The following is a 12,964-nucleotide window of genomic DNA, read 5'->3' as shown; positions in this document are numbered from 1 at the left end:
TACGTAGTATACGGACAGGAACAGCACATAACTGCACCAAAGCCGCCGACCAATCAGCGGCAAGACGCCCCTTCGTGACGTATGCGGAACTATATCGGCATGAATATACGTCACGCGTACTGAGCCAATGGGAGTACCCGCCCATCGGCATTAGTTGAAACCCTGAGAGCGTGGCATATGCGGCATATACCGCAGAAACCTGATGTTAAACCACTCAAAAGAGAGCTGGAAAGACTTAAGAAGCACAAGATTGACTTGGATCTTCATGCTCGCACTTTGACGGAATATTGTCGAAACAGAAGAATTCCTCGATCAATTAGGGCCCAGGTGGCCCCACAATTATTTACTAAGGACACTAACTTCTGTTCCGTATGGGAGCGTATATTCAACAAGGCTTCCTTCGATGCAATGCTACACACTATCAACAGGATCCACCATGAGCTTCCAGCTCTAGAGGTTAAGATTGTAGAGACTTTGAGACAACTGAGATCTCTTCTTCCCGATGATGAGTATATTAGTTACACTGATACCTTGGAGAATAAATTAGAATTCTACACAAAATCAGTGGAAGAAATAAAAAGATCGAAATATAATCGTGATGTGTCCGATTATCAGTCTGGATATGTTTACTCGTGGCAGAGGATGGTTCCAGCAAATTCGAGACGACCTAGGGGGAGTCCAAGAGGCCCTAGGGGTGGCAGACCTGGCTCGGGAAACTCAGGCCCCAATTCTTCTGAGAGCGATTTTTTATTTATTTCTACTTCAACATGTAGATAACAAAAGTTGAATTGCAATCAAAATGTTCCTTGATATAAAAAATAGTCCCCTTAGAGGGATGTCTAAAAACATCACCCCTGATAATAAAACTACAGAGGTGGCAGCTCAGACATGGATATGTACCTTTCTTGCCCTCTCTCAGCTTACTCATAGAGGGCCTAGTATGGACCAACTTGTCCCGAATCGTTGGGGCTTTTTTGTATGAAAAAAGGGGAGGGTAGCGAAACTCTGGAAAGCGAGGGAAAGCTTCCCTCAGGAGATGCCAATGTTTACAAATAACTTTCTTTATCTTAGGACTGCATGTATTGAACATTGATACAAAAGGGAGACAAGGGCCTCCACTTTTGGATCTCCTTGGCCCTCTCGTCTCCCGTAAAGTATGTGCAGGATAACCTCTAGATTCAAATTTTTTTCTCATTCTACCCAATTGCTGATGCTGGCCCTGTTCGCCTGAAACAATTCTTGATACTCTTTTAAACTGACTTCCTGGTATGGAATCTTTTATTTGTTGTGGGTGAAAACTGGAGTAATGTAGTATTGAATTCCTGTCTGTCCACTTCATATAAAGATCTGTACCTAACCGTTTGCCATCTCTGAACACTATGGTGTCCAGAAAGGAGACCCTGACTAAATCTACATGGGCCGTCAATCTGATCGTGGGAAAGCGATCCTTCAACACAGAGAGAAACTCATCAAGGATCGAACGCGGCCCCACCCACAAGCAATAAACATCATCGATGTACCTCCACCAGCACTTAGCGTGCTGGCGGAAAAGCACATGGGAATAAATAAACGTTTCTTCAAACAGACCCATAAAAAGATTTGCATAGGACGGAGCCACGTTCGACCCCATTGCCGTTCCCCTCTGCTGTATATAGAAGTTCTCTTCAAATTTGAAATAGTTGAAATATAGTACAATTTTGAACAAATCCACAAGAAAACCACGTTGTTCTTTAGTAAGATCCAACTGTGTCATCACATACCAGTCCACAGCCTCTACACCTCCATCATGTGGGATGGAGGTGTCAAGGCTCTCCACATCCAACGTAACCAGCAAGGTGTTTTCATCAAGATCATCAATGTTATGTAATTTCTCTAGGAAACTGGACGTATCCTTAACATGAGAGTCCAGTTGGACTACCATGGGTTGGAGCATTTTATCCAGAAACTGTGCTATCGGTACGAAAATTGAGTCCACGCCGGATACTATAGGTCGACCCGGCAGGAACTCAAGATTCTTATGTATCTTGGGTAATGTGTAAAAGCTAGGGGTGACAGGGTGATCTTTAATCAAAAATTTGGACAATTTTTCGTCAATAATCCCACTCTCAAATGCTGCTTCAACCAGTGCTTTAATGCGAACCTGTATACCAGACAGTGGATCCCTCTCAACCCTTCTATACACATCACTCTGCCCCAATTGTCCAAGTATCTCATTTCGATAGTACTGAGCATCCAAAACAACAACCGCCCCGCCTTAATCTGCGGGATGGATCACTATATCAGTTCTGGACTGTAAATCATGTAATGCTCTCAATTCCCCTTTAGTAAGGTTATACCTGACTTTGTCCTGTATAGATTCCTGTTCGACGATCTTAATGTCCTCTTCCACCTTAGAGACAAACAGATCCACCAACACATTGGTCAGGGGCATGAATGCACTTTTAGAGCGTAGTCCCGTAGAGGACAATGTCAACTTATCAGTACTGTCCGCCTGATCATTCGTGGGATTAGTAGGCAAGGTGCTGAAAAAGGCCTTCAATTTGATATTCCTAAAGAATCTATAGAGTTCCTGTTCCAGGAGAAAGAAATTTGGACAGTTTGTAGGGCTAAAGGACAATCCATAATTAAGGACCTTTTCCTCAAGACTTGATAAACTATGGCCCGATATATTAACCACTAGGGTTGGGACAGCTGATCCTTCCTCTGGCGTAAGCCAAGGTCATCTGGTTGCTCCGACTCTGATGACCTCTTTTTTTGTTGGAGCCTCTGTTGCTGGCGGTGATATCGCTTCCCGCCTCTACGTTTCCTCCTCCTACTGGGGAGGGGTCCCTCGACTCTGATAAAAAATCGCTCTCAGAGGAATTGGGGCCTGAGTTTCCTGAGCCAGGTTTGCCACCCCTAGAGCCTCTTGGACGCCCCCTAGGTCGTCTCGAATTTGCTGGAACCATCCTCTGCCACGAGTAAACATATCCAGACTGATAATCGGACACATCACGAATATATTTCGATCTTTTTATTTCTTCCACTGATTTTGTGTAGGATTCTAATTTATTCTCCAAGGTATCAGTGTAACTAATATACTCATCATCGGGAAGAAGAGATCTCAGTTGTCTCAAAGTCTCTACAATCTTAACCTCTAGAGCTGGAAGCTCATGGTGGATCCTGTTGATAGTGTGTAGCATCGCATCGAAGGAAGCCTTGTTGAATATACGCTCCCATACGGAACAGAAGTTAGTGTCCTTAGTAAATAATTGTGGGGCCACCTGGGCCCTAATTGATCGAGGAATTCTTCTGTTTTGACAATATTCCATCAAAGTGCGAGCATGAAGATCCAAGTCAATCTTGTGCTTCTTAAGTCTTTCCAGCTCTCTTTTGAGTGGCTTAACATCAGGTTTCTGCGGTATATGCCGCATATGCCACGCTCTCAGGGTTTCAACTAATGCCGATGGGCGGGTACTCCCATTGGCTCAGTACGCGTGACGTATATTCATGCCGATATAGTTCCGCATACGTCACGAAGGGGCGTCTTGCCGCTGATTGGTCGGCGGCTTTGGTGCAGTTATGTGCTGTTCCTGTCCGTATACTACGTAGCGGAGAGGCGGAACTTTAGGAGGTATTGCCTGCTGATTAGCTGAATCTCTTCCTTTTGGCTTTTTAGCTGGCTACGAGTGATGGTTTTGACAACGACATTAACATGAGTAGAGGTATGATTGGCGCTATTGATCCTCATAAGTGGGATATATATGGGATGTATGTATATGGTGTATTGATGTTTTTAATACCAAAAGGGGAGGTTTTTTTCCTCTCTATTCAGTCTTCCATCAGGTCCACCTCTGACATGGTGGTCTCTGGTTGGAGGGCTCTGGTGCTGCACTCTCATTGGTCCATAGATACTATATAAGTGTATGTGATGTTTGATGAGCCTATGCAGTGTTTTGACAACTTGATAATGAGCTAGATTGCTCGAAACAGCGGTCTGTTGTTGTATCCTCTGCCTTATCTGATGTGATCAATAAAAGAAGCTTTATCTACATCGGTGGTGCCTGCACGACTTGTTTTCTACATTGACGGCTCTGGTGGTGTGGAGAGCCGACTGCCTGGGCTCACCATCTCCTATACATGGGTGCTGTCTCAACCTTCAATACTGGTCAAAATCCTTGTAATTTAAAAGATGACCGCTGTCATGGTGATCTCTCAGCTTCCAGGTCCGTGCATACTTACAACCATGAATTAGTATTATAGATAGGGGACTGACAGAGGTCATGGAAAAATATGTGATCAGTTATTGTGAACCAGGATGAGATTATTTACGTGTTATAGGATCTAAGATGAGAAGAATTTTCCAAATGCTATTGATCTTTTTCCCAAGGACGTTCTCTGTTTACAGATCCTCGTGTCCTGACCTGGAGTGATCTGTTCCTCAAAATATAAGAGATTATGTCTTGGTACAGACGTGGCATTTACATAGTATAAATATCAGCTTTGCTTCCATAAATTATCTCACAGATCAGGACACTGAGGCAAGAAGACCTCATATCATCTGAACCACCAACTGAAGCCGACATCTGAGATCCACAGCCATGAATTCCATCCTTGCCTTCCTGATCCTCAGCATTGTCCACACTGCAGGTGAGAGAAACAATATAGAAAATGTTACAATCCCTCGTGTATCTTCATGTTCTAGTGAAATAATACACTACATTACATTTTCCAGTGAAATTTGTATTTGTCTCTTTTTGGATATGGGAATAAAAAGTATCCTATACTTTATTCCAGGTAATGTACTATGTGTGTGCCAAATTTCATTCAAATCCGTTGAGCCGTTTTTGCGTGATCGAGTAACAAACATCCAAACTTTCCCATTTATTATATTAGTAGGATACATGATTTAATCAGTGTTTGCCTGATTTAGATTTTAACATTTATCACAGGTGACAACAACTTTTGTTCTGTCAGGGGCATCTCTACGGAATGTTTGGTTACTGAGATTTCCAAAGCCAGTACAAAACATACCTTATCTCCCAGATAGTTTTTGGAGGGATTCTGCATAGCTAATCAGCCGACCTAGGCTAATCATAACTGGGAGGGAGGGGCTAGATTTAATATACAGCAATATTTCACGATAGGAAGTTTTTATGAGGCTGAACCCAGGAAAATGACCATGGCATTGAGTATCCTACTAATCCTACTAATATAATAAATTCGAAAGTTCGGATGTTCAGATGTTTGGATGTTTGGATGTTTGTTACTCGATTACACAACAATGGCTGAACGGATTTGAATGAAATTTGGCACACACATAGTACACTACCTGGAATAAAGTATAGTATACTTTTTATTCCCATAACCAAAAAGGGGGCGGAGACAAATACAAATTTCACTGGAAAATGTAAACTGCAGCCATTCACACTGTTAATGGCAGGGTTCTCAAACTTTGCGCACTTGGTCACTGGGTGACTGAGATTAATATTCAGAAAGGTGGGTGGAGTCTATAAAAAACAAACAAAATTAACCTATTGATTTTCAAGGGGAATATTTACATTGCTGCCATTCTTGCACTGTTAATGGCACAAGCCTCAAACCTGATACAGTTGATCATTGGGTGACTAGGGTTCAATTTCAGAAAGGGGGTGGAGCCACAAACAGCCAATTAGATTTGTTATATTCCAGTGCAAATTATTGATGCCAAACACCGCAAAGCTCACAAACTTGGTAATTGAGTAATTGATTAATTGTGCGTTAGGGTTAGAAAAACGGGCACAGCCAACACCAGCCAAATACATAAGCGGGCAACGCCGGGTCATAAGTGGGCGGAGACAAATACAAATTTTACTGGGAAAATGTAAACAGCAGCCATTCTTACACTGTTAATGGTAAGGTTCTCAAACTTTGCACATCTGGTTACTGGGTGACTGGGGTTAATATTCAGAAAAGTGGGTGGAGCCTACAAAAGGCAATCAAAAACTACCTATTGATTTTTCAGGGGAATATTTTATTGCTGTCATTCTTGCACTGTTAATGGCACAAGTCTCAAACCTGGTACAGTTGATCATTGGGTGACTGGGGTTTAAATTCATAAAACAGGGTGGAGCTACACACAGCCAATATGAGTTGTTTCATTTTAATGCAGGTTATTGATGCCAAAGACAGCAAAGCTCACAAACTTGGTCATTGAGTAATTGATTAATTGTGTGTTAGTGTTAGGAAAAGTGGGCGCAGCCAGCACCTGCAAAATACATAATCGGGCAATGCTGGGTCATCAGTAGGCGGAAACAAATGCAAATTTCACTGAGAGAATTTAAACTGCAGCAATTCTTACACTTTTAATGGTAGGGTTCTCAAACTTTGCACAGCTGGTCACTGGGTGACTGGGATTAATATTCAGAAAAGTGGGTGGAGCCTATAAAAGCCAATCAAAATCCAACTATTGATTTTTAAGAGGAATATTTAATTGCTACCATTATTGCACTGTTAATGGCACAAGCCTTAAACCTGGTACAGTTGGTCATTGGGTGACTGGGGTTCAAATTCAGACAAAGGGGTGGAGCCACAAACAGCCAATCAGATTTGTTTAATCTCAATGCAAAATGATTGATGCCAAAGACCGCAAAGCTCACAAACTTGGTTATTGAGTAATTGTGTGTTAGGGTTAGAAATAGTAGGCGGAGCCAACACCAGCCAAATACATACCTGAACAATGTTAGGAAATAAGTGGGTGGAGAAAAATACAAATTTCATTGCGCAAATGTAAACTGCAGCCATTCTTACACTGTTAATGGCAGGGATCTCAAACTTTGTACAGCTGGTCACTGGGTGACTGGGATTGATATTCAGAAGTGGGTGGAGCCTATAAAAGTCAATCAAAATCCACCTATTGATTTTTAAGGGGAATGTTTAATTGCTGCCATTCTTTCACTGTTAATCACCTGTACCTGGTACAGTTGGCCATTGGGTGATTGGGTTTCAAATTCAGAAAAGGGGTGGAGCCACATCCAATCAGATTAATTTTCTTTCATTGCAAAGTATTGATGCCAAAGACCGCAAAGCTCACATACTTGGTCATTAAGTAATTGTGTGTTAGGGTTAGGAAAAGTTGGCAGAGCCAACACTAGCCAAATACATACCCAGGCAACGCCGTGCGTCCAGCTAGTATAATAAATGGGAAAATTTGGATGTTTGGATGTTTGTTACTCGATCACGCAAAAATGGCTGAACGGATTTGAATGAAATTTGTCACACACATAGTACATTGCCTGGACTAAAGTATAGGATACTTTTTATCCCCATAACCAAAAAGGAGCGGAGACAAATACAAATTTTACTGGAAAATGTAAACTGCAGCCATTCCTACACGGTTAATGGCAGAGTTCTCAAACTTTGCACAGTTGGTCATTAGGTGACTGGGATTAATATTCAGAAAAGTGGGTGGAGCCTACAAAAGCCAATCAAAATTCACCTATTGATTTTCAAGGGGAATATTTACATTGCTGCCATTCTTGCACTGTTAATGGCACAAGCCTCAAACCTGGTACAGTTGATCAGTGGGTGACTGGGGTTCAATTTTAGAAAGGGGGTGGAGCCACAAATAGCCAATTAAATGTTTTTCATTTCAATGCAAATTTTTGATGCCGAACACCGCAAAGATCACAAACTTGGTAATTGATTAATTGTGTGTTAAGGATAGAAAAGTAGGCACAGCCAACACCAGCCAAATACATAAATGGGCAATGCCGGGTCATAAGTGGGCGGAGACAAATACAAATTTTACTGGAAAATGTAAACAGCAGCCATTCTTACACTGATAATGGTAGAGTTCTCAAACTTTGCACAGTTGGTTACTGGGTGACTGGGGTTAATATTCAGAAAAGTGGGTGGAGTCTATAAAAGCCAATCAAAATTAACCTATTTATTTTCAAGGGGATTATTTACATTGCTGCCATTCTTGGACTGTTAATGACACAAGCCTCAAACCTGGTACAGTTGATCATTGCGTGACTGGGGTTTAAATTTATAAAAGGGGGTGGAGCCACAAACAGCCAATTAGATTTGTTATATTCCAGTGCAAATTATTGATGCCAAACACCGCAAAGCTCACAAACTTGGTAATTGAGTAATTGATTAATTGTGCGTTAGGGTTAGAAAAACGGGCACAGCCAACACCAGCCAAATACATAAGCGGGCAACGCCGGGTCATAAGTGGGCGGAGACAAATACAAATTTTACTGGGAAAATGTAAACAGCAGCCATTCTTACACTGTTAATGGTAAGGTTCTCAAACTTTGCACATCTGGTTACTGGGTGACTGGGGTTAATATTCAGAAAAGTGGGTGGAGCCTACAAAAGGCAATCAAAAACTACCTATTGATTTTTCAGGGGAATATTTTATTGCTGTCATTCTTGCACTGTTAATGGCACAAGTCTCAAACCTGGTACAGTTGATCATTGGGTGACTGGGGTTTAAATTCATAAAACAGGGTGGAGCTACACACAGCCAATATGAGTTGTTTCATTTTAATGCAGGTTATTGATGCCAAAGACAGCAAAGCTCACAAACTTGGTCATTGAGTAATTGATTAATTGTGTGTTAGGGTTAGGAGAAGTGGGCGCAGCCAGCACCTGCAAAATACATAATCGGGCAATGCTGGGTCATCAGTAGGCGGAAACAAATGCAAATTTCACTGAGAGAATTTAAACTGCAGCAATTCTTACACTTTTAATGGTAGGGTTCTCAAACTTTGCACAGCTGGTCACTGGGTGACTGGGATTAATATTCAGAAAAGTGGGTGGAGCCTATAAAAGACAATCAAAATCCAACTATTGATTTTTAAGAGGAATATTTAATTGCTGCCATTCTTGCACTGTTAATCACCTGTACCTGGTACAGTTGGCCATTGGGTGATTGGGGTTCAAATTCAGAAAAGGGGGTGGAGTCACATCCAATCAGATTAATTTTATTTCATTGCAAATTATTGATGCCAAAGACCGCAAAGCTCACATACTTGGTCATTAAGTAATTGTGTGTTAGGGTTAGGAAAAGTGGGCAGAGCCAGCACCAGCCAAATACATACCCGGGCAACGCCGGGCGTCCAGCGCTAGTCCTTAATAATTTACTGCATTTTACTATATGTTACTGCTTTTTTTTTCGCACAGTAACACTTTGTGATGTGAAGTGATTTCAAATTGAGTTAGCAAACCCTAAGTAAAAAAATGGTTTAGCTTTAGATAATCATTGATCTTTACCACTACATGTAAATGCATTACTATGAGAATTTCCTACAGCAATACAGAATATAGGCAGAGAGGGATTGTATGATTGGCCACATCACAACACATAGTTGCAATTGATTTGTTTATATAAAATATTACAGAGCTGGTGGGTCACTGAATGGAGAGATGAAGGACTTTCAGTGGATGGAGCATAACTGAACCATTTCCATTTCTTAAAGGACCCCTAAAGGGAAAGGAATACGTCCTTTTAATCAATATTGGAAGCCTGGCTGTCCTGCTAATCCTCTGCCTCTAATACTTTCAGCCATCGCCCCTGAACAAGCATGTAAATCAGAGGATTCTGATTGAAGTGTGACTGTTTACCAGCATGATTGTTTCTGGTGTGTGATTCAGACTCTACTGCAGCCACATTGATCAGCAGGGCTGCCAGGCAACTGGTATTGTTTAACAGGACAAACCGTCCTCCTCTTGTTACCTCCACCTAAAAAACATCCCCAGCATCCAACCTTTTCTCACACAGGACACTACCAAACGTCTGGTGCATGCCCTGATTATTTCCCGACTAGACTATGGCAACTCTCTGCTCTGCAGCCTCCCTGCCAACTGCTTACAGCCCATCATATACTTTGCTGCACGACTCATCCACCTCTCCTCCTGCTTCTACAGCCCTATCCCCCTCTGTCACTCCCCTCACTGGCTGCCAATCACACCTCATCCTCCTCTCCTCCTGCTTCTACAGCCCAATCCCCCTCTGTCACTCCCCTCACTGGCTGCCAATCACACCTCATCCACCTCTCCTCCTGCTTCTACAGCCCTATCCCCCTCTGTCACTCCCTTCACTGGCTGCCAATCACACCTCATTCTCCTCTCCTCCTGCTTCTACAGCCCAATCCCCCTCTGTCACTCCCCTCACTGGCTGCCAATCACACCTCATCCACCTCTCCTCCTGCTTCTACAGCCCAATCCCCCTCTGTCACTCCCTTCACTGGCTGCCAATCACACCTCATCCACCTCTCCTCCCACTTCTCCAGCCCAATCCCCCTCTGTCACTCCCTTCACTGGCTGCCAATCAGACCTCATCCACCTCTCCTCCCACTTCTCCAGCCCTATCCCCCTCTATCACTCCCTTCACTGGCTGCCAATCACACCTCATCCACCTCTCCTCCTGCTTCTACAGCCCTATCCCCCTCTGTCACTCCCTTCACTGACTGCCAATCACACCTCATCCACCTCTCCTCCCACTTCTCCAGCCCAACCCCCCTCTGTCACTCCCTTCACTGGCTGCCAGTCACACCTCATCCACCTCTCCTCCTGCTTCTCCAGCCCAATCCCCCTCTGTCACTCCCTTCACTGGCTGCCAATCACACCTCATCCACCTCTCCTCCTGCTTCTACAGCCCTATCCCCCTCTGTCACTCCCCTCACTGGCTGCCAGTCACACCTCATCCACCTCTCCTCCTGCTTCTACAGCCCTATCCCCCTCTGTCACTCCCCTCACTGGCTGCCAATCACACCTCATCCACCTCTCCTCCTGCTTCTCCAGCCCTATCCCCCTCTGTCACTCCCTTCAATGGCTGCCAATCACATCTCATCCACCTCTCCTCCCACTTCTCCAGCCCTATCCCCTCTGTCACTCCCTTCACTGGCTGCCAATCACACCTCATCCACCTCTCCTCCTGCTTCTCCAGCCCTATCCCCCTCTGTCACTCCCCTCACTGGCTGCCAATCACACCTCATCCACCTCTCCTCCTGCTTCTACAGCCCTATCCCCCTCTGTCACTCCCTTCACTGGCTGCCAATCACACCTCATCCACCTCTCCTCCCACTTCTCCAGCCCTATCCCCCTCTGTCACTCCCTTCACTGGCTGCCAATCACACCTCATCCACCTCTCCTCCTGCTTCTACAGCCCTATCCCCCTCTGTCACTCCCTTTACTGGCTGCCAGTCACACCTCATCCACCTCTCCTCCTGCTTCTCCAGCCCAATCCCCCTCTGTCACTCCCTTCACTGGCTGCCAATCACACCTCATCCACCTCTCCTTCTGCTTCTCCAGCCCTATCCCCCTCTGTCACTCCCTTCACTGGCTGCCAGTTACACAAAGGATACAATTTAAAATCCAAGGATACCATTTACAATCCTTACTCTTGCCTACAAAGCTATCCACAACCTAGCTCCTTCCTATCTAAATCAACTTATTTCCAGACTAGCTGATGACCCGGCATTGCTTGGGTATGTATTTGGCTGGTGTTGGCTGTGCCCACTTTTTCTAACCCTAACACACAATCACTCAATTACTCAATGACCAAGTTTGGGAGCTTTGCTGTCTTTGGCATCAAAAATTTGCATTTAAATGAAACAAATCTGATTGGCTGTTTGAGGCTCCACCCCCTTTTCTGAATTTGAACCCCTGTCACCCAATGACCAACTGTACCAGCTTTGAGGCTTGTGCCATTAATAGTGCAAGAATGGCAGCAATTAAACATTCCACTTGAAAATCAATAGGTGAATTTTGATTGGCTTTTGTAGGCTCCACCCACTTTTCTGAATATTAATCCAAATCACCCAGGGACCAACTGTGCAAAGTTTGAGAAACCTGCCATTAACAGTGTAAGAATGGCTGCAGTTTACATTTTCACAGTGAAATTTGTGGTTATTGGGCTAAAACGTATCCTATACTTTATTCCAGGTAATGTACTATGTGTGTGCCAAATTTCACTCAAATCCGTTCAGCCATTGTTGCGTGATCGAGTAACAAACTTCCAAACATCCAAACTTTTGCATTTATAATATTAGTGAGATACACAAGACAAGACAAGACAAATAACATTTATATTGCGCTTTTCTCCTTGCGGACTCAAAGCGCCAGAGCAGAGCAGCAGCCACTAGGGCGCGCTCTATTGGCAGTAGCAGTGTAAGGGAGACTTGCCAAAGGTCTCCTACTGAATTAGTGCTGGCTTACTGAACAGGCAGAGCCGAGATTCGAACCCTGGTCTCCTGTGTCAGAGGCAGAGCCCTTAACCATTACACCATCAGCCAACAGCCGCTCTACTAACAATATCCTTCTGTCTCCTTCCCTGATCACCTCTTCCCACTCCCGCTTACAAGACTTCTCTTGATCCTCTCCCCTCTTCTGGAACATTCTCCCTCAACACATCTGCCACTCACCCACACTTTACTCTTTTTAGGCGCAATCTTAAAACTCATCTCTTCAGGCAAGCATACTCTCCTACCTCGTACACCCTGCCCACTAACCACCATTCTACCACCTTATACACAGCTTCCCTTTAACTACTGTCCTATACCTTAAACCTTTAGACTGTAAGGCCTTTTGGCCAGGGCTCGCCTCCACCTTTGTCTCACAATGTTGTGTAATGGGTGTACATACCTCCCACCCCTGTGTCAAAATATGTAGTTAATTTGTTCACTGCATCAGCTGTTATCCACTTTTGTATTGTATTAACTGTTGTTTTGTCTATTTTGTATTGTTATACCCTGTATACTGCTGTACAGTGCCAAGGAAGATGCTGATGCTATATACATTAATAACAATAATAATAACAGTAAATTAATATGGCAGCCTCCATATTCCTCCCCCTTCAGGTGTCCTTATAGTGTTTTCTCTTCACCAGTCTATTCGATCAGGTAATTGTAGTAATATAACTGTGCATTTGTTGTATTTTTAGTGCTGGGTGTACAATACAAGTGCCATGCTTGCCGCGCCCGGGATGCAGACGACT

Source organism: Hyperolius riggenbachi, chromosome 6 (genome assembly GCF_040937935.1).
Source record: "Hyperolius riggenbachi isolate aHypRig1 chromosome 6, aHypRig1.pri, whole genome shotgun sequence".
Lineage (NCBI taxonomy): Eukaryota > Metazoa > Chordata > Amphibia > Anura > Hyperoliidae > Hyperolius > Hyperolius riggenbachi.
Note: the sequence above shows the minus strand (reverse complement) of the source record.